The sequence below is a fragment of the Chiloscyllium plagiosum genome, unplaced genomic scaffold (genome assembly GCF_037043375.1).
Source record: "Chiloscyllium plagiosum isolate Xiang-an unplaced genomic scaffold, Cpla_swu_hap1 HiC_scaffold_1, whole genome shotgun sequence".
NCBI classification, from domain to species: domain Eukaryota; kingdom Metazoa; phylum Chordata; class Chondrichthyes; order Orectolobiformes; family Hemiscylliidae; genus Chiloscyllium; species Chiloscyllium plagiosum.
The window spans coordinates 80,601,920-80,624,940 of record NW_028270139.1 but is presented as its reverse complement, the minus strand read 5'-3'; the positions used below and the strand labels follow the sequence as shown (position 1 = coordinate 80,624,940).

At 40.6% G+C, this 23,021-nt stretch overlaps 1 protein-coding gene and 1 long non-coding RNA gene across 2 annotated transcripts in view; both read right to left on the bottom strand.

Moving 5' to 3' along the window:
* Window positions 1-23,021, bottom strand: part of LOC148152150 (uncharacterized) — a 762,130-nt gene that overhangs the window by 234,807 nt on the left and 504,302 nt on the right. The gene's annotated exons all lie outside the window — the stretch shown is intronic.
* The window catches only part of tusc3 (tumor suppressor candidate 3), a 390,300-nt gene that overhangs the window by 109,932 nt on the left and 257,347 nt on the right, over window positions 1-23,021 (bottom strand). The gene's annotated exons all lie outside the window — the stretch shown is intronic.

Genomic DNA, 23,021 nt, shown 5'->3' with positions numbered 1-23,021 from the left:
AGTAACTATTAATTCTAAAATGCATAGTTCAGAATGGGGGAATAAAAGTCAGCTGAAATCAGTAAAATAATGACTCGAAATATTAACCTTAAGAAACATTGACAATGCAACATGAAAATTCATACATGCAAGGCATGCACATTGAGTAAATTTTCTTTGAAGCAACATGGGAATCAATTATGAAACGATTTGTTGAATAATTTTACATTGTTATCATCACTCAAACAATAAACACAATATTGGGGTCAGAAAAATGCTGAGTATGGCAAGATTTGAGGCAGAATCGTTCCAGAAGTCTGTTGCGGCCTTTCTTGATATAAGGAGCAACTTGCTGTAAATTCTATGCATTTGACAAGTGGCAAGGTGAGTTTCGCAGTTTCTTGGTAGGCAGTGGTGAGTTGCCAATTAAGGGGGATTATAGTTTGTTACACAGCTTGTTAAGGTCACAGTTCACCCTATTAATATTCACTTCCATTTCTACCAAACCTGCCAAGCAGGCCAGACATTGAGAAATCTCAACATGGATGTCAGAATACCTGCTAACTTCCATTCATTGCTGGCTATAAGCACCCTCATGTTACTGAGCAACAAACACCTTTTCTAGGTATGCTTCACAGGCATGAGCCACATGCTCCTCTCATCTATGGACATTGGTATCTCACATTTGCCAGCTCCTCACAAGGATGATGGCACCTGTCTGGATAACTTGCATGATTCTCAGGAAGCACAGGCCTGCATTACAGGCATAAAGGCAATCAGCATTGAAAAGTTGCTGCAAGGAGACTTCACGCACACAGATAAGCACCCAATTCATGGATTGGACCAGGGTTGCATCCCACTGCTTGCTTCCTTTCTTAGTACTCACTCACTTAGTGTCTAGCTTCATACATGCTGCAGTTCTGTCATGCCTTATCTCGCTTGTTGATTCAGTCACCAACCAGGCAGCATACCTTGCTGATCTGCAATCTTCAGCGAAGGGGGTGTATATTTTGCTATATAGTTGTGTGGTGTACAAAGCTCACACCTGCACCCTCTGTCAGCAGCCTATGCAACAAGCACACTGCATGTGCAGCAAGCAAGCAGCCATGTCTCAAAGTCTTAAGGGAATAGTACCTGTCAGTCAGAGAATTCCAGCACAATAACGAAAGACAGGCAGCCTCTGATACCAGTGTAAAGGATTGGCCACCGAAAAGTATTCAGTCCAGGTGTTCTTGATCAGGGGAACCTTTTGCTATAGTCCAGGGAGTGGGTCATAATCAGTCCTGCTGGGTCCATTGTGACCAATCTGGGGAGTAGTTCTAATATGACCAAGGAGAAGTACAGCGGTCAGTCCAGAATCTGGGCACATCTCTTCCTGGGCTGTCTGGTTAGATTGCTCAAAGGGGTGAACCACAGTCAGTCTACTGGGTCCATCCACATAAATTGAGTATAAGGGAGGATTGAGGTGGGGTGGCAGGAGTTCTGCTATCATGGGAATGAGATTTGTTAAATTATTATGTTGGAATGGGGACTGTAGGAAGGGGAAAGGGGAAATGACAATTATGAAAAGGGCAAAGGTATTTTGTAAGGGGGCAGATATGGTAAAGCATGGATGGGAAAGGAGCCATACAGGCGGGGGTTTGTCCGTGATCAGAAGGGTTTAGAGGGATATGGGCCAAATGCCGTCAAATGAGACGAGGTCAGATTGGGATGTCTGGTCGGTGTGGACGAGTTGTACCGAAGGGTCTGTTTCCTCAATGGAGTAGTACATTCACCGCTATCCTCTGGCCCAAACTATAATGATTTCTTTTTTTTAAAAAAAATAGATTGCAGTTAACTTAAAATCACTGTTTAGTAATACAGAATTTTATTTTGCTGAAGAAATACACATTTAGTAGATATGATTTGGAAGAGCCGGTGTTGGACTGGGGTGTACAAAGGTAAAAATCACACAACACCAGGTTATAGCTGAAAATGTGTTGCTGGAAAAGCGCAGCAGGTCAGGCAGCATCCAAGGAACAGGAGAATCGACGTTTCGGGCATAAGCCCTTCTTCAGGACCAGGTTATAGTCCAACAGGTTTATTTGGAAGCACTAACTTTCAGAGTGCTGCTCTTTCATCAGGTGGTTCTGGACAACCACCTGATGAAGGAGCAGCGCTCCAAAAGCTAGTCCGTCCAAATAAACCTGTTGGACTATAACCTGCGATTGTGTGATTTTTAACATTTAGTAGAAGCTTCTTACTTTACACTCTGGACAATTTGCAAGAATATCAATTCAAGGGGAAAACTAACATTTATATTTGATGAGAGAAGAGCTGATTAGATGGAATGGAGCTCTGGTGGAGGCACTGCAAAGGAGAATGTACAAATTAATGCTGATACACAGTTAACACTCAGCATTTGTTTAAAGTTCACATACCATCGTATTCATTTGTGTGATAAGCAGAATATCATTTTGGCTTGATAACAGCATATTGTTAGTTGCGAATACTACTTGCGTTGCTTCTGTATACATGTAGTGTGAATCAGCTAGCTTTATCTGTTGCTGAAGTGGTTGAGAATACTTATCATTTCAGAATAATCTAAGGTACAACGGGCACATTTTAGATTCAAGAATAACTATCTTCAGGCTAGTCCTGAGTTCCATACGTTGAGAAATGATCTAAACAGGGTTGTCATTATCATGCAGGATGTGTTTACAAACACATTCAGTATTCATATTACAAGCTGAACAAATGGTTTGGGTCAGATTTACAAAGATGCTGATGAGGCTAATCTTATAGCGTATGAAACTAAGTCTCCCAAAATATATACTGACCAATGAAGGTAAATTTGTTGTAACGTAAGGAGACAAACTTCTAATCAATTTCTCAAATTGGACATGGAGGGAAGAGATTTGATTTGACCTTTCCATTGTCAACATTCCAGGTTTAAAATATAGCCAAATGTCAATCATCATGAATTGATGTATTCTGGATGGTAACATCAGGGTCACTTACCAACCAATTAAAACTCTCAATATTTTCTGAGTTTTACCATGATGAGAAGTATTCTCGTGAGTTCAAATGAGAAGCTTCAAATAAATGTCTTTTTCATCAATATTTTTGGTAAAAGATGATAATATTCTTAGAAAGTTTTGCCATACTTTGTTGTTGACATAATCAGTATACAAGTCTGTAAAAAAATTCAGCCTTAAGACTCATTCCAATTGAATACAAAATTTTGGAATTATTCTTCTCCCTCAGTGTTCTCTAGGTTTATAATCTATAGGTTTTTAAAAACTTAATTTCTACTTAGAATATCTCCTGTTGCTTTCAACCATGTATTTTTTAATATCTTATGATATGCGGCTATTCATCTTATATTCTTAGTGAACAAAAATAAATTATACAATCTGGTAAACTTCAGTTTCCACCAGTAAATATTCACTTCTATGCATGAACTAGTGTAGAGTAATGTAGTTGTTTAAAAAGTGTGATTTAATTATATTTGTTAAAGACAGTCAAACTTCGCAATGCTGATATTTAAAAAGTTATTTAAATTAAAAACAGTTGCTACCCTATAATTATGTAGCTAGGAATAGATCTATGATAAAAAATGCATCTTAGTGCTAGTTTTGTTGTTTATGTAAAGTATAAAAGTTTCAGAAATGCAGATCAATGCAAGTGATCCTTATTCCTATACTCAATTTTTAAATAAATCATAAATAATCATTTTGTTAATCAAAATTTATTTGGACGCAAAATGGCCAGTGGAAATTTATTCTGCTGCTGTTGTCCATATTGTAAATATGAACTTTGTAAAGTGATGAATCTTTGCTCCAGTTTCAGCTGTTACACACCAATCAATAATGTTCTGTTTGCACTATGGATCAATGGAACACAAAGCTTGTATATGTCTGAACAAAAAGATATGAGATACTGCTTTAAACTTGATATAGTAAAATGTAATGCTTCATTTTCCTTTGCAAAATAAATGGTTTGCCTGAATTATAGTGAACAACTTTGAATTAAATTAATCAAAGAGAATACCCACAAATAACTTCCTCAAATTGCAGTAAAAATGCCTTGGCAAAATTATAATTACTTCATTTTGTTTTGATCTGACAGATGATTATTTCTGAAGATTTTATTCTCTATAGCAAAAAAATCAATTTTTCTTTCAGCAAGAGTTTATCTGGTTTGATCAATACATGTATACACAAAGAAACGGTGAGACAGGTCTTCCTTCTGAAGACAGAATATAGGATATTGTGTCAAAAGCACATATAATTCACGAAATTTTCACCAGGAAGAGGGCAGTAATGTACTTAAGACAGTGGCATAGAAAACTAGCTCAAGAGTTGCTTTTTTTTGCATCACTGAAAGCAGCAAAGTCAGAGCAGAATCACAAATAGCCATTTTCTTGCAGCTGCAGTGAGCTAAACATTCTGTTCAGATGCTCTTGGCAAGGAGATTAATCCCAGTCCCCCTGGTCCACATGACCTATACCACCCCCACCACCACAATAGCTTCTGCTGTCTCCATGATATGTTTCATGCTCAGTGCAAATGGGACTCCACAACATTAATTATCCAAAACAGTAGAACCACTTGTACTATAATAAAATAAAACTACTAGAACACATTAGTCCGAAGCTCCTCCATGGCTACAAGTCATTAAGTCAGTTTGCAGCTGATCCCTTATAAATTATGCAGATCTCTGTCTGAATTTACTGATCTCAGCCAAGGTTGTGGTGGCAGTGCTATAATTTACCTCAGTATCACAAATTAGACAAAACAGCATTTGCCGGATTAAGCCAAACTTAGTTTGCTTGTGAATCCCTCCATAACAAAACAGTCTACTGGCATAAAGAATGACAGTTTAGTGAAGTAGCCAGGTGTACTCAGCAAGGAATAAATGGCTTCATAACAAATACTTGCATTTATATAATGTTCTTCATATCAGAAAGATGTTGACAGTATTTTACAGATCTGAGATTGAAATACACACTAACCAGCAACAGAACAAACAGAAGGCGGGTTAAGTGGTGGATTGAAGGATAAATTTAAAATAAAAGGTTTCATCTTGCTTTCAAAACTAAAATGTCTCTCTCTTTTTGCATCAAAACTTTAGGAAACACTACTGTGTTGCCTGTCATTTTATAACTGTACCTCACTTTGCTCTGATTTAACCTGCTCCAAGGAAGTTCAACATAAGCTTGAGGAGCACCATCTCACTGTTCAATTCAGTATTATAGAGACTTTGAACTCAACACTGAGTTCACTAGTATTTTTTAGAGAATTTTATGGAATGTGGGCATCATTAATAAGGCTAGCATTTGCTGCCCTTTCCAAATTGACTTAAACTGAGTGGCTTGGTATGCCTTTTCAGAGGGCAGTTAAGAGTCAACCACATTGCTATGGGACTCATTCCAGCATAGACCAGACTTGGGAAGGATGAAAGATTTCCTTCCCTAAAGAATATCCGTGGACCATATTTTTGAACAAATAATAATGGATAATAGCTGTCATGGTCGCCATCACTGAAGTGGGCATTAAATGCCAGATTTGGGGCATAAGATAACCAAGAGATAGAAAAGCGTGTATGAAAGGCAAGGTGACAGCGATTTCAATATGCAGGTGGACTGCAAAAACCAGCTTGGTAGTGGATCACAAGAAAAGGAATTTGTGGAATGTCTACAAGATGGCATTTTGGAGTAGTTTGTGGTGAAACCCACTAGGGAACAGACAATACTGGATCTAATGTTGTGCAATGAGGTAGCAGTGCTAACCACTGAGCCACTGTTATGAAATACAACGTGGAAAAGTGTGAGGTCATGCGCATTGGTAAGAAGAATAGAGGCATGGACTATTTTCTAAATGGGTAGAAAATTCAGAAATCTGAAGTGCAAAGGGACTTGGGAGTCCTAGTCCAGGATTCTCTTACGGTGAACTTGCAGGCTGAGTCGTTAGTTAGGAAGGCAAATACAATGTTGCCATTCATCTCGAAAGGACTAAAATATAAAAGCAGGGATGTATTCTGAGGCTTTGTAAGGCTCTCGTCAGACCACATTTAGAGTACTGTTAGCAATTTTGGGTCCCATACCTCAGGAAAGTTGCATTCGCCCTGGAGCAGGTTCAGAGGAGGTTCACAAGAATGATCCCAGGAATGAAAAGCTTAACAAATGAAGAACATTTAAGGACTCTGGGACTATAGTCGACTGAGTTTAGAAGAATGAAAGGGGATCTGATTGAAACTTTCAGAATACTGAATGGCCTAGACAGAGTGAATATTGGGATATTGACCCGAGGGTGCAGCCTTAGAATAATGGGAAGACCTTTTAGAATGGAGATAAGGAGAAACGTCTTCAGCCAGGGAGTGGTTAATCTGTGGAATTCATTCTCATAGAAGGCTGTGGAGGCTAGGTCATTGAATATATTAAAACACAGAGATAGATAAGTTCTTGACTGCCAAGGGGATCAAAGGTTACAGAAAGAAAGTGGGAAAATGGGGTTGACAAACCAATCAGCCATGATTGAATAGTGGAGCAGACTCGATGGACTGAATGGCCCAATTTCTGCTGTGTCTTATGGTCTTGTAACAGTAATATAGTATACAATAATTCTACATTTAATTAACAACAAATTTTAATACCAGTAGATTTTGAAGAAGGTACATAATGAAAAGCATACTGATGTTTCTTTTTATGTAGAATTCTTCCCAACAAGGATCACAATCCAGTGCTGAATGAGATGACACTGCATTATGTTGACACACATTCTACTTGCATGAGTCCCCGCTCTGTGGTATTACAGACTTCTTGAACATCAGTGGCAAGGAACAGAGTGACAGATAGGAAGGAATGGATTTAGCAGTTGAACCTGAATCAATTGGTTGCATAGCCTTCCTGATATTTCTCCAATACCGGACCTGTATGATTACATGTAGAAATTTATTGGTTCATAGAAACATTTCTCCTACACTTTGGCAAATATTCATAGCACATGAAATACCAGCTAACCTAAATTCAGTTGGATAGAAAATGTTCGAGGCTATTATAAAAAATTGTGAACATAGAACATTTGGAAAACGTGAATGGAATTGAACAAAGCCAAAAATGATTTATAAAAGGAAAATCATGCTAAACAAATTTACTATAGTTACTTGAGGGTGTAACCAGTATGATCAATAAGGGAGAATTATTACATGTGGTATATTTGGATTTTCTAAGCCTTTTGATACAGAGTTGGAAGAGATTGGATGCAGGAAGGATGTTTTCCTTGGTTGGGAAGTCTCAAACCCAGAGTTACAGTTTCAGGATATGGGGTAAACCATTTAGGAATTAGATGAGGAAAACGTTTCTTCACTCAAAGGGCAATAAACTTATTAAATTCTCTAGAAGGCCTTGGAGGTCAAGTTACTGAATATGTTCAAGATACAGATTGACAAGTATTTAGATTTCAAAAGTATATGGGATTGAGATGGAGGGTTAACCATGATCATACTGAATGATGGAGCAGACTCAAAGGGCTAAATGGCATACTGTTTACCCTATTTCTTTGTAAATATATTTATTAGTAAAAATAAACATTTTTTGACTTTACAAAAATATAATGTTCTTGAAAATATAACAAATACCAGTATAACAAGAAAAACATAAACTACAACACAACTACTGTCTATTAACTAATTACCTATCCTATAATACAGAACAACCAAACACTCTGTAAAACAGCACTGATTAAATAAGTAAGTGACATATAAAATAAAAAAAACCCAAAAGAACACACAACAAAACAAAATAGCAATGCTCACTGCAAAGTTCCCAAATAAAAAACGGGAGCATTGTACATATACCCGTATTAACTCAGGAGCTCTCCCCTCCAGGGCCCAGGGCTCAGCAAACCTAACCATCCTGGTTAAATAAACACCTGGTTAAGATAGCAGACAAGTCTGTGTCCAAATACCTCAAAAAGGGCTGCCATGCCTTATGAAAAAGATCTGTTGTGTGGTGCACTATATTTATGAAAAAATCCAAAGGGATGACCTCCATAGCTATTTTCCACCATCCCAGCAAGCCTGGCAGGTTCTCAGACATCCAATTCATCAGAATATTCTTCCGTGCGCAGTAAGTAAGAATATTAAATAGTTTCTTCCCATGCCATCTAAAGATGACAAATTCAGTAGACCGAGGAGAGATGTCGGGTTTATTTTAACTTCGGTCCTCAATATCCTCCCGATCTCTCCTGCCATGGCACTCCAGTAAACACGGAGCCTGTGGCATGTCCAGAAGCAATGGGTAAGAGTACCTACACTTATTTTACATTTGGGGCACACTGAAGATGCCCCTTTATTAAACTTCGCCAGACGATCTGGTGCCAATGAACCCTGTGCAGGACTTTTAACTGCATAGCGCATTTCCTATTACAAATTGAGATCTTTTGCACGTTCTCCCATCTGTTCTCCCATGTTTCAGAAGCGATCTTCACTCCTAGATCTTGCTCTCAAACCTCACATAACTGGTCAATATCCTATCAAGCCCTGCCACCAAGCAGTTGATAAAAGGCACTAACCGAAAGGGTGCTTGTGGAACGTAGCAACTCTGAAGCATTGCCCTCCATGCTTTGACCGTACTAATAACAACGGGATAACTGTCCTCATCTTATCCATGAACAACAAGTTAATAAGAGGGCACTTTGTCTGGAAGGCCTCGATATCCAGCCATATTGAGCCTGGATTGCTACCTGCCCAATCGCAGGCAAAGCACAGCAGGGAACTAAATTGATACCTCCTGACGTCTGGGAAATCAACTCCTCCCCCTCCTTAAGGCAACTGCAATTTATTAAGTTTGATGAGGGGCTGCCCACGACTCCAGATGAAGGAACCAACCCATAATTTTCCACAACATTGACCAGGGAAACATTATAGTGAACATACGCATGGGATAAAGCAAATGAGGGAGGACATCTTAATAAGGGCTATTCGATCCAACCACAAAATTGGAAGGACCTCCCATTGCTGAAGATCTCGCCTAAAATTGTCGAGTAGGTGAGCAAAATTAATCCGAAATAACTGATCAAACATGGGGGTAATAAAGATGCCTCAGTATCAGAAATCCGCCCATGACCACTTAAAAGGAAACCTAAGGCCACCTTCAACCTCTGGTACTTCCTTGAGGTTCCCCACTTTGCAAAGTTGATCTTATATCCTGAAATAGCCCCAAATGAAATTAATACATTGTATCAGATGAGGTACAGAGGTCATCAAGTCTGATAAAAACAGAAGGACATCATCTGCATACAGTGTAACCTTGTGTACCCTGGGTCCCACTTCTGAAGCGGTTATATGGAAGTTCTGATGAATGGACTCTGCCAGCGGCTCTGTCACCAACGTAACCAACAACGGTAAAAGGGGGCAGCCTTGATGACTACCCCTGTCAATCCTAAAGTTCCCAAACTTCACCCTGTTGGTGATGAATGCGGCCAGTGGGTGGTGATATAAAACATCCATCCACCTGGCAAAGACACCACCCAACCCAAACCTCGCTAAGACATAAAAGAGATATGGCCATTCCACTCAGTCAAATGCTTTCTCTGCATCTAAGGAAATCACCAACCCCTGGATTGATCATTGCTGACATGCTTGGATCATGTTTAGCAACCTTCTCACATTATTAGAGGACCTACAGCCCCTTATAAAACCTGTGTCCTCTCTGACAATATAGGGCAACACCTTCTCCAATCTCAGTGCCAAAACCTTTCTTGAAATATGAATTTAATAGAGAGATGGGCCTCTATGATGCACAATCCTCAAGAACCTTCCCCTTCTTAAAATGGGGGAAATATTAGCTTTTCTCAAAGACGGTGGTTGGCATTCATGCACATAGGAGTGATTGCACATCTCCAACATCGGCCCTGACAGAATCTCTATAAACACCTTGTAAAACTCACCCGGGAGACCATCAGGCCCAGGCACTTTCCCACTCTGAAGTCGCCTAGCTGCCTCCTGTATCGCCTGAACCATCAAGGGGCATTAAAGAGAGAGGCTGATTTTAGGATTACCCCCGGGAGGTCCAGACTCTAAAAAAAAGGCTTTCAATTTTGCCCTCCTAGCCTCGCAACCTCCAAACCGATACAATTCAGACTAAAAACTCCGAAAAGCCTCATTAAACCTTTTGGCATTGTATGTAAGGACCCTGGCGCTGTCTCTAACTGCAGTAATGGATTGGGGAGTACACTTTTCCTAGTCACATACGCTAAGTACTTCCCTGGCCTATCTTCATACTCGAACGGCCTTCGTCTAGCAAAAGCAAGTTCTTTCTTTGCTGTTTGTGTAAGTATTGAATTCAAGGCAGTCCGAAGGGCCGTGATCCGCTGGAGCTTCGTCACCAAAGGCCCTGCAAAATATGCCCCCTTTGTGGCGTTCAGCCACGTTTCAAGTAGACACTGCTGTTTCCCCTTCTGCCGTTTCCGGCTCGTCAAATAGGAAATAGCTCATCCCTCGCGAAGGCCTTAGCGGTCTCCCAGAACATAGATGGACTACTAGCTATGCCCAACTTGACAGTCAAAAACTCCTGAAACTCCCTCAAACCATATTCCACAAATTTGGAATCCTTAAGGAGAAAGGGGTCCAGATGCCAGTGCTGCAAACCTAGCCCCTCACTCTTGGCCTTAACATCCAAATATACTGTCACATGATCAGAGATAGCTATATCCCAATTTTAAAACCCACAATCAAATCCAAAAGGGTTGAGGGAGCCAGAAAGAGATCAATCCTCACGTGACATCTGTGTGAGCTTGAAAAAAAGGTGAAGTCTCTGCCGGTAGGGTGATGACATCTCCAAATGTCCACCAGTACCAACTCCTTGCATAAGTCAGCCACCTGCTTGGTCTGTGAAGAAATAGATGGGGGCCCTCAAGGCATCCTGTCCACTGTTGGATCCAAAAGACAATTGAAATCCCACCTCCCCCTCCCCTCCACACCCCCCCCCCCCCAACCCCGGACTGAGCCCCAGCCTTAGGCAATAAAAAGTAAATAACAAGGAGATGATCCTTAAGTCACCAAAAGACCACAAAGTCAGGATAAGCACTCCACCCATCCCCGACCCCATGTCACCCCTACCTGTGACTAAAAGAGAAAACAAACAAAAAAAATGGAAAACAACAAAGGACACTCAGAAAATTTTCAATGACAAAATCCAGGTAGGATTGGGTTGGGATGTCTGGTCGGCATGGACGGGTTGGACCGAAGGGTCTGTTTCCATGCTGTACATCTCTATGACTTTATAATAGGAACAACATATTCCAAGATTTTTTTAATTATTAGGGAAAGAGAAAAAAAAGGGAAAAAGGGAAAAGAGGAAGAGAGGACAAACATTAACCGTATTCTTCAGACCATTCGGACTATTTCAAAGTGTCTACAAAGTTCCCGACTTCATCCGCCGAGTCAAGTGTATAAACTGAGTCCTCGTGGCTGAAATGGAGCACTGTGGGGTATTTCATGAAGTACTGGATGCGCAGGTTCCTCAGCCTCTTTTTAACTTCATCAAAGGACTTCCTCTTTCGAATTACAGCAGCTGAGAAATCCTGGAAAACATGATTTTTGACCCCTTGTGCAGAAGTGCCTGTGGATGTTTCCCTAGTAATCTGGAGGCTTCTATCACTCTCTACTTGTCCCTGTATGTAAGGAAGTGTACTCGGACCAGGCGGGGGGTGCTGTATTGGCCTGGACCTGTGCACTGCAACCCTTTCAATCTACAACTGTCTGGATTCAATTTGAAGGCCAGGAACTGCGGAAGCCAGTTTTCAAAGAAGCTGACTGGCTGCCCACCTCCTTCACCCTCGAGGTGTCCGACTTTCCGAAGAGTCGTCCTCCGACCACAATTTTTGAGGTCATCGACCTGATCTCGCTAGGTCCATACTTCCTGCTCCAGCACTTGGATCCGTCCGGACGAGGACTCGATTTCCGCTACCGAGACTGTGGTTCGACCCTCCACCTCCTCCATCTGCCCTGGAGCTCCCATTCATGCTTCTGCAGCATGGACGCGATGGGTTGGACCTGGGCACGGATCTCCTCGATCGTAGCCTCAACCTTTGCGGCAAGGCTCTCCATCGCCGCCAATTCCTGTGAGTCCGTCAGGTCCCCTGGGGGTTCAGGGGAGGCCTCTGGCATCCCCAATGCTATAGGGGAGTGTCCTTCCTGCTGCTGTTTGCCCACTCCTTTTCCTTTTAGCATCCTTCCCACTCCAAATTATTAACGAAAATGTGTTCTTCAAGTTGTTAAATTAACAATTCCTCCATATAAGTTGGCCAGGCATGGTAAAAAAACACCAATATGCCTTGGCTGTTAGGCAGAGCCGTCCATGACAGTTCTACTGAATCGCCGTCATCCTGCCAAGTGCTCTACCCTATGTTTTAATTGTATGAACTTTACACAATGCTGAAAAAGTAAGGACAGTCATTTAGAGTACAGTTGCACAGAATTGCACCTCAAGGGCAAGCCTGTGGTGTCAGTAGCTATGTACTTAGAAACCACAAGAGGGAAAGTTCTCTAAACCTTAGTAGATCAACTCTTCTGAACATTCTATCAGGGGTTGTTGAGACTTTGGGATCCAATCTGCAGAAGAAAGAAATGGTGGACCCTCTGAATTTACAATTGTCCAATATATTTGAGGGACATTCAGTTTGTATTGATGAGAGTGTGGATAAGCAAGCTCACAACAACACTATTGTTGAGGAAGCCATTAAACAGAAGGAGGGACTGGGAACATTGTGGTAGTACAGAATAATATAGTCATTGGGATAGATATAGTTCTCTGCAACCAAATGCAAGAGTCAGAAGACTGTGTTGCTTGCCTGGTGTCATGGTTTTAGACATGTTCAGGACTCAAGAGGAAATTATAGTGGAAGATGAGAGATCCAGTTGTATTGGTCCACAAGGGTAACAATAGGACCAGGAAAGAAGTTTTGTTTAGGCAGCAATGGACAGCTGCAGGGTAAATTTCAAGGCAGAACCACAAAGGTACTGAACTCTGGATTATCACCTGACCAATAAACAAATTGGCATAAGGTAAATAAAACAAGGAAGTCAAATGCTTTTTTCAATTATTAATTCATGGAGTACTGGAATCACTACTGGGGAAAGTGGGACTGCACCATTTGACTGGTCTTCATCTGAAACATTATGTCATCACTGTTCTGGTGAGTTGGATAACTAAAGAAGTAAGGGAGGCTTCACTTGGCTGATACCAGGAAAGGAGGGATCGTTTTATGAGGAAAGGTTGAGAAGATTGGGCCTATACGCATTGGAGACCACCTTAAATGTTTAGATGACTTGATGTGGAAAGGTTGTTTCCACTTGTGGGAGAGTCCAGTGCCAGAAGGCATAATCTCATATAATAAGTCATACATTTAAGACAAAGATGAAGTGGAATTTCTTCTCTCAGAAGGTAGTCAATTTGTGGAATTCTTGACCTCAGAGGGTGTTAAAGCTGGGTCATCAAGTATACCCAAGATCAATCAGCCATGATCTTATTGAACAGTGGAGCAGTCTCAGTGGGTTGAATAGCCTACTTCTGTTCCTGTGCCTTATGGTTATACACAACAGGAAAAGGGTACTGTGAAAACTACTGAAACTAAGATGGACACATCCCCATTACCTGATGACTTCCATCAGAGGAGTTAGAAAGAAGTAGCTACTGAGATAGTAGAAACATTAGTTATCCAACATTCTTTGAATAATTGGAAACATCCCATGAGATCAGATAATAACAACTGTAATCCTCTATTCAAGAAAAAAAAGGATGGGAAGTAGAAAATGATAGGTCAGACAGCCCAAAATCTATCATCGGGAAATACTAGAATTTAATAAGAAGGAGGTTATAGAAGGACACAGAATATTTTTAATATGATTGGGCAGAGCTGGCATGGCTCTGTCAAAGGGAAATCATGTATCACTATTTGATCAGAATTCTTTGATAAAGGGGAAGTTGCAAGACGTAGTGTACTTGGATGACGAAAAGCATTCAATAGCACATGAAACACGAACAAGGTCACGAGTAGCCCATCAGGCCAGCTCCATCATATAATAAGGTCACAGCTGATCGGATTATAATCTAAGAATTCTCATTCTTACTGACTCCTGATAACCTTTCACCTCCTCCTTACCAAGAATCTATCCACTCTGCTTTAAAAATATTCAAAGATGCTTGTTTAGCAAGAGCTCCAAAGACTTATGACCTTCTGACAGAAAATAATTTGCCTGGTTTTAAATTAGTGACTTTATACTTTTAATCAGTGACCACTAGTTTTGGTTCTCCCATAACAAGAAACATCCTCTCCACATCTCTCCTGTCAATTTGCCTAACAATATTGTTTCAATCAAGTTTCATTTGTCGGAACTCCAGTGGACACAAACCTAACCTGTTCACCATTCCTCAAAAGAAAACTTGTCAAATTCAGGTATTAGTCTGGCAAACCTTCTCTGAACTGTTTCTAATGCAGACATCCTTTCTTAAACAAGTCGACCAATACTGTATACAGTACTCCAACTATGGTGTCACTATTATGCTACATGTATAAAGCAAAATGTCCCTACTTAACAGCAGTCGAAACGTTCCATAATAAATGACAACATTCCATTAACTTTTCTAATTACTTGCAATACTTGGATACTAGCTATTTATGATTTATATTCCAGTGCACTTAGATTCCTGGACTCTCAGAGCTCTACAATATTTCCCCATTCACATAATATACTATTGTTTTGCTTCCTTCCAAAATGGACAACTTAACATTTTCCCACATTACCCTTGACTTGCCACAGTTCTGTCCATTCACTAAACCTAGTTATATGTTTTTGGAGGCTCTTTAAGTCAGTCATAAAGCTGTACAGCATGGAAACAGATCCTGCGATCCAACTCGTCCTGCCAACCAGATACCCTAAATTAATCTAGTCCCATTTGACAGCATTTGGCCATATCCCCCTAAACCCTTTCTACTCATGTACCCATTCAGATGTTTTTAATGTTGTAGTTGTACTAGCCTCCAACCACTTCCTCTGGCAGCTCATTCCACCACCTCTGCATGAAAAGTTGTCCCTGAGGTCTCTTTTACATGTTTCTCCTCTCACCTTAAACCAATGTCCCCTAGTTTTAGACTCCCCTATTGTGGGAAAAAGACCTTGGCTATTTATCCTATCCATGGCCCTCATGATTTCATAAATGTCTGTAAGGTCACCCATCAGCCTCCGATGCTCCAGGGATAAAAGGCCTCAACCTCTTCAATCTCTCCCTACAGCTGAAACTCTCCAGCCCCGACAATATTCTTTTAAATCTTTTCTGCACCCCCTCAGTTTCACAACATTTTTCCTATAGCAGGGAGACCAGAATTGAATGCATTATTCCAAAAGTCACCTAACTAATGTCCTATACAGCCACAACTTGACATCCCAACACTGATCAATAAAGGGAAGTGTACCAAATGCCTTCCACACTACCCTAGCTACCTGTGACTCCACCTTCAAGGAACTGTGAACATAGAACATAACAGCGCAGTACAGGCCCTTTCACCCTCGATGTTACGCCGACCTGTCACACCAATCTGAAGCCCAACTAACCTACACTATTCCATGTACATCCATATGCTTGTCCAATGGCGACTCAAATGTACTTAAAGTTGGCGAATATACTACCGTTGCAAGCAAAACAGTCCATACCCTTACTACTCTGAGTAAAGAGACTACCTCTGACATCTGTCCGATATCTATCACCCCTCAATTTAAAGCTATGCTTCCTCGTGCTCGCCGTCGCCATTCTTGGAGAAAGGCTCTCCCGGTCCATCCTATCTAACCCTCTGATTATCTTATATGTCTCTATTAAGTCACCTCTTAACCTTGTTCTCTCGAACGAAAACAACCTCAAGTCCCTCAGTCTTTCCTCGTAAGAAGCTTCCCTCCATACCAGGCAACATCCTAGTAAATCTCCTCTGCACCCTTTCCAAAGCTTCCACATCCTTCTTATAATGTGGTGACCAGAACTGTAAACAATACTCCAAGTGTAGCCGCAGTAGAGTTTTGTACAGCTGGAGCATAACCTCATGGTTCTGGAACTCAATCCCTCTGCTAATAAAAGCTAAAACACTGTATGCCTTCTTAACAACCCTGTCAACCTGGGTGGCAACTTTCAAGGATCTGTGTACCTGGACACCTAGATCTCTCTGCTCATCTACATTACCACGAATCTTACCATTAGCCCAATACTTTGCATTCCGGTTACTCCGACCATGGTGAATCACCTCACACTTGTCCGCATTAAACTCTATTTGCCACCTCTCAGCCCAGCTCTGCAGATTATCTATGTCTCTCTATAACCTACAACATCCTTCATCACTATCCACAACTTCACGGACCTTAGTGTCGTCTGCAAATTTACTAACCCACCCTTCTACACCCTCATCCATCTATAGGTATTTATAAAAATGACAAACAGCAGTGGACCCAACACTGACCCTTGCGGTACACCACTTATAACTGAACATTTCCCATCAACCAACACCCTCTGTCTTCTTTCAGCAAGCCAATTACTGATCCAAACTGCTACATCTCCCACAATCCCACTCCTCCGTATTTTGTACAATAGCCTACTGTGGGGAACCTTATCGAATGCCTTGCTGAAATCCATATAAACCACATCAACTGGTTTACTCTCATCTACGTGTTTGGTCACCTTCCCAAGGAACTCAATAAGGTTTGTGAGGCACGACCTACCCTTCACAAAACCGTGCTGACTATCCCTAATCAAATTATTATTTTCTAGATTATTATAAATCCTATCTCTTATAACCTTTTCCAACACTTTACCAACAACTGAAGTGAGGCTTACTGGTCTACAATTACCAGGGTTGTCTCTACTCCCGTTCTTGAACAGGGGAACCACATTTGCTATCCTTCAGTCTTCTGGCACTATTCCTGTAGACAATGATGATTTAAAGATCAATGCCAAAGGCTCGGCAATCTCCTCCCTGGCTTCCCAGAGGATCCTAGGATAAATCCCATTCGGCACAGGGGATTTATCTATTTTCACACTCTGTGGGATTTCTAATACCTCCTCCTTGTGAACCTCAATCACACCTAGTCTAGTAGCCTGTATCTCAGTAATCTCCTCGACAACATTGTCATTTTCTAGAGTGAATACTGTTGAAAAATATTCATTTAGTGCTTCCCCTATCTCCTCTGACTCCACACACAACTTCCCACTACTATCCTTGATTGGCCCTAATCTTACTCTTGTCATTCTTTTATTCCTTAAATACCTATAGAAAGCCTTAGGGTTTACCCTGATCCTATCCGCCAACAACTTCTCATGTCTCCTCCTGGCTCTTCTGAGCTCAGTCTTTAGGTCATTCCTGGCTACCTTGTAAGCCTCAAGCACCCTAACTGAGCCTTCACATCTCATCCTAACATAAGCCTGCTTCTTCCTCTTGACCAGAAATTCCACTTCCTTCGTAAACCACGGCTCCCGTGCTGTACAGCTTCCTTCCTGCCTGACAGGTACATACTTATCTAGGACACACAGTAGCTTTTCCTTGAATAAGCTCCACATTTCTAATGTGCCAATCCACTGCAGTTTCCTTTTCCATCCTATGCTTCCTAAATCTTGCATAATTGCATCATAATTGTCTTTCCATCAGCTGTAACTCTTGCCCAGTGGTATACACCTATCCCTTTCTATCACTAAAGTAAACATAACAGAATTGTGATCGCTATCACCAAAGTGCTCACCTACGTCCAAGTCTAACACCTGGCCAGGCTCATTACCCAGTACCAAATCTAAGGCGACTTCGCCTCTTGTTGGCCTGTCTACATATGATGTCAGGAAGCCATCCTGCACACACTGGACAAAAAACTGACCCATCTATAGTACTCGCACTATAGTGTTCCCAGTCAATATTTGGAAAGTTGAAGTCCCCCATGACAACTACCCTGTTTCTCTCACTCCTATCGAGAATCATCTTTGCTTTCCTTTCCTCTACATCTCTGGAACTATTCAGAGGCCTATAGAAAACTCCCAACAGGATGACCTCTCCTTTCCTGTTTCTAACTTCAGCCCATATTACCTCAGTTGATGAATCCCCAAACATCCTTTCTGCAACTGTAATACTGTCCTTGACCAACAATGCCACACCTCCCCCTCTTTTACCATCTTCTCTGTTCTTACTGAAACATCGAAATCCTGGAACCTGCGACAACCATTCCTGTCCCTGCTCTAACCCTGTCTCCGAAATGGCCACATTGAAGTCCCAGGTACCAACCCATGCTGCAAGTTCACCCACCTTATTCCGGATGCTCCTGGCGTTGAAGTAGACTCACTTCAAACCAATTTCTTGCTTGCCAGTGCCATCTTGTGTCCCTGAAACTTGATTTTGGACCTCCCTACTCTCAACCTTTTCTATACTAGAACTACAATTTTGGTTCCCATCCCCCTGCAGGATTAGTGAATCTGCACCCTGAGGTCTCTTTGTTTGGCAACACTGTCTGGGACCTTATCGTTAGGTGGAAAAGTCTTCTTCACATCTTACTTTTGTACCTATATTTGTGTCACCAGTAAATTTCAAAACCATATTTTCCATCCCTTCATCCACGTCAATTATAAAAATTGTAAACAGTTGAGATTCCAGCATTGTTCACGTGGCATCCATCTCATTACATCTTGCCAGCTGGAAAATTACCCATGAATGCTTACTCTCTGAGCCAGCCAATCTTCTACCCACATCACTAAGTTATCCACTACACCATGAGCGTTTACTTTCTGCAATAGCCTTTGATATGGCATTTTATCATAAAGCTTTCAGTATGCTCACTAATTACTGTTTACTCTCATTAAATGTTGACTGGCTGATTTTCTTAAGTGACCTGCTTTTTGGTATTTTAAAGTTAAAAATCAAACAACACCAGGTTATAGTTCAACAGGTTTATTTGGAAGCACTAGCCTTTGGAGCGCTGCCCCGTCATCAGGTGGTTGTGGAGTATAAGATCATAAGACATAGAATTTATAGCAAATACTCAGTACTCAATACCAACAATCGCCAATCTCCGAACACCATCCTACAACTCATCCGCTTTATTCTTGACCACAACGTTTTCACCTTTGACAACCAGTTCTTCACCCAGACACACGGAACAGCCATGGGGACCAGATTTGCACCCCAATATGCCAACATTTTCATGCACAGGTTTGAGCAACACTTATTTGCTGCACAGGACCTCCAGCCAACACTCTTCTGCTATAAATTTTGTCTTATGACCTTAACCTCCTGATGAAGGAGCAACACTCTGAAAGCTAGTGCTTCCAAATAAACCTGTTGGACTATAACCTGGAGTTGTGTGATTTTTAACTTTATCCACACCAGTTCAATACCAGCTTTTTCACATCTTTGTTATTTTAATAAAAATTTCTAACATTTTCCTTCACAGAGAATTGGTCCATAACTTTGTTTTTCTGTTTTCCTCCATTTTTGAATAGACAAGTTACATTTTGCCATCCAGCCCAAAGGGTCCAATCCCAAAAATTGGGAGTTTTGGAAAATTTAAATCAATGCATCAAATTTCTCACAAGCAATTTTTCTCTAGAGTGACAACTTTTCGATTCATCCAGCATCTCCTGATTTTCCATTACTAATTTTCCAAAATGTTTCAAAGGATCAATGCTTGCTTTGTTATATCTTTTCTTTTACAAATATTTACAGAAACTCTCACTGATCTTATACTTCTGACTAGTTTTCTCTAACTCTAATTTTCCCTCTCCAATGATACTTTGGTTGCTCATTGCATTTTTAAAAAAAGTATTCTGTAGAATCATCTCATCTAAAACCTGTATTTTGTAATTTAATCATTGATGGTGGGTACATTCCATTTTTTCTTATGTATTAGTTTGTATCTATTTTGTGTATCCTGAAATATTGTAAAATGTCTTAAATATGTGCTGCTCCATCTTTATTGACCTAGCTTTTAATATAATTTGCCAATTCACTTTAGCTACCTTTGCTTTCATGCCATCATAATTGCCCCTATTTTGTCTTTTTTTAAAAAAGTCTCAGATTCATTCTCTCTCTGTCAAAACAGATGTAAAATTCAATCGAATTATGGTCACTGCTAACTACGGGCATATTCACTATGAGATCATTATTTATTCCAATATTGTTTCACATTACCAGGTCGAATAGAGCTTGCTTTCTGGTTGCTGCCAGAAGATGGTGTTCGAAGAAAGTATCCTGGTAACATTGTATGAGTCCTCATCTAGGCTACCTTTGAGCATTTGATCTTTCCAGTTGATACATAGATTGTCAGTGTGCCTTTCTGATAAGTTCCTAGTATTTCTTCCTTATGTTCCACACTACCATGTGGTTACCATGAAGGGACCTGTACCCTTCTCCCTCAAATTTATCCAAACTGTTTCCATATACTAGTTTCTTGAATTTTGGTGGTCCTTTTCTATTATGGTAATATGATCTAGTTTCCTGTCCTTCAAGGTTCAGGCCCCAATCTGTGTCATCCTGCAGTCATGACTCTACAGGCTTCCAGATTATATTTATTTATTTCTATCTGCATTCTCAGTTTATTCATTTTGTTTCAGGTGCAAGTGTTACATCAGAAGTTATGACTCTGAACGTTATGACTCAGGCAGGGGGGATGTGCTGGTGATCAAAGTCCACCACTGTATGAGCTATAACATTGGAAAAATGTTTAATCACCAAAAGGACCAAATTATTTTTCTTTATTACCAATATTCAGAAACGATGTGGAGATACAGGCGTTGGACTGGGGTGGACAAAGTCAGATGTCACATGACACCAGGTTATAGTCCAACAGGTTTATTTAAAATCACAAAATTTTAAGTGGCTTCACCTGGTGAAGAAGCAGCATTCTGAAAACTTATGATTTTAAATAAACCTGTTGGACTATAACCTGGTGTTGTGTGACTTCTGACAATACTCAGAAACAACATATTTTCATAAAACAAAGAACTGGAGGTCTGAAACAAGAACAGAAATTGCATCTGTAGGGAGAAAGCAAGGTTACCATTTCAAGTCAAGCAGAACAACATACTTTTGCCAGGTTTCTTTTATAAACTCAAAATAACTTGATTACAAACAAAATTTGCTCTTTAAACAAGTAGAACAACTGGTTAACAACTATGCTATATTGTGCAGTTAAACTAGGTCCCTTTAATTCTAAACAACACATTCACACAACAAGGAAATAGACTTTTTACAAAGAAGGCATGTTGTGTTTTTAGGAAAAAAAAGCAAAATGGGGAGGGGATACGTTTTGGGCCAATGGTATAAACTCAAAGGTTTAAATGACTTCTCACAGTAACCTACTTCCTGTTCAAGGAGCTTGAAATGCTGACAGCCATACAGTGATGTAAAATGTTCAAATCAGACTTCAGTTCAGATGTAAAGGCATAGGCTTTTGAAAGGATGTTGAAGTTCAGCTTTCAGGGTTTTTGAGCTAATCAGAGATTAGGGACCTTTCTCAGGTTGCTAAAATACTTCAGAGATATTTGAACTCAAACAGTAAAGGCAGTAGCTGTGCAGATTCACTGCTGTGTCAGATAGCAGGGTAGCTTTCGTTCTTGTTTGATTCTCGACTAAGTGGTCTCTGCCTTTGTCTCTCTTCCTCCTTTTTAAAGTGCCATTGTTTTGTCATAGGCTGAAGGGGTGACCTTATCGAGGTTTATAAAATCATGAGGGGCAAAGATAGGGTAAATAGACAAGGTCTTAAGGTCTTATCCTTTTGGGAGGTGGGGGTGGGATTGGTTAATCTTGTCAGCTGTAAGATTTCTTCTTACTGTTTTAGAGACAGCATTGCATGTAGCATACTTTGGAAATATTTTACTTGCACTGACGGAGCCAAGTTTCCTGAAAAAACAGAAACAAATTCCAGAAGAATGATGCCTTGCCATTCTTCAGCATGGAAGCCCCAGCACTTCCAAACCATGTTTCTCCATCACTAACGTTATGACCATAATCTCTTAACTCTAGTAAAGGATTGCTCATCTCCTTTTCAAAGTTACTTGACTTTCACTAATTAGCAAGTGTGCTAGTATGGTGACATTATTTCAGAAAGGTTGTAAGGAAAAGCCAGGGAATGAGGTGAGCCTTACGCAAATGGTGGGTAAGTTGTTGGAGGGGATTCTGAGGGACAGGATTTACATATATTTGGAAAGGCAAGGACTAATTAGTGATAATCAACATGGCATTGTACATGGGAAATCATGTCTCATGAACTTGATTGAGTATTTAAAGAGGAGACAAAGAAGATTGATGAAGGCAGAGTGATGAATATTGTCTATTTGGACAAAGTTTTCAACAAGATTCCACATGGTAACTGGTTAGTAAGGTTAGATTACATGGGATCCAGGAAGAGCTGGCCAATTGAATACAAAATTGACTTGAAAGTAGGAGACAGAGACTGGTGGTAGAGTGTTGCGCAGACTGGAGGCCTGTGACCAGCGGTGTGCCACAAGGATTGGTGCTTTATCATTTACACAAATGGTTTAGATGTGACAATAGGAGGTATGATTAGTACATTTGCAGATAACACGAAAATAAGTAGTGTAATGAACGGTGAAGATCATCTCAGAGTACAGCGGGGTCATGATCAGATGGGCCAAAGGATTGAGGAATGGCAGATAGAGTTTAATTTAGATAAATGTGTGAGGTGCTGCATTTTTATAAGGCAAATCAGTGCAGGATTAATTAAATACCATGGGGAGTGTTACCGAACAAAGAGGTCGAGGGGTGTGGGTACATAGTTCTTTGAAAGAGGAGTCGCAGAAAGATTGGGTAGTGAAGGCGGCATTTGGTACGCTTACCTTCACTGGTCAGAACATTGAGTGTAGGAGTGGAGACACCATGTTGTGGCTGTACAGGACATTGGTGAGGCTACTTTTAGAATACTGTGTACAATTCTGGTTGCCCTTTTATAGAAAGGATGTTGTTAAATTTCAGAGGGTGCAGAAAGGATTTACAAGGATATTGCTGGAGTTGTAGGGCTGAGCT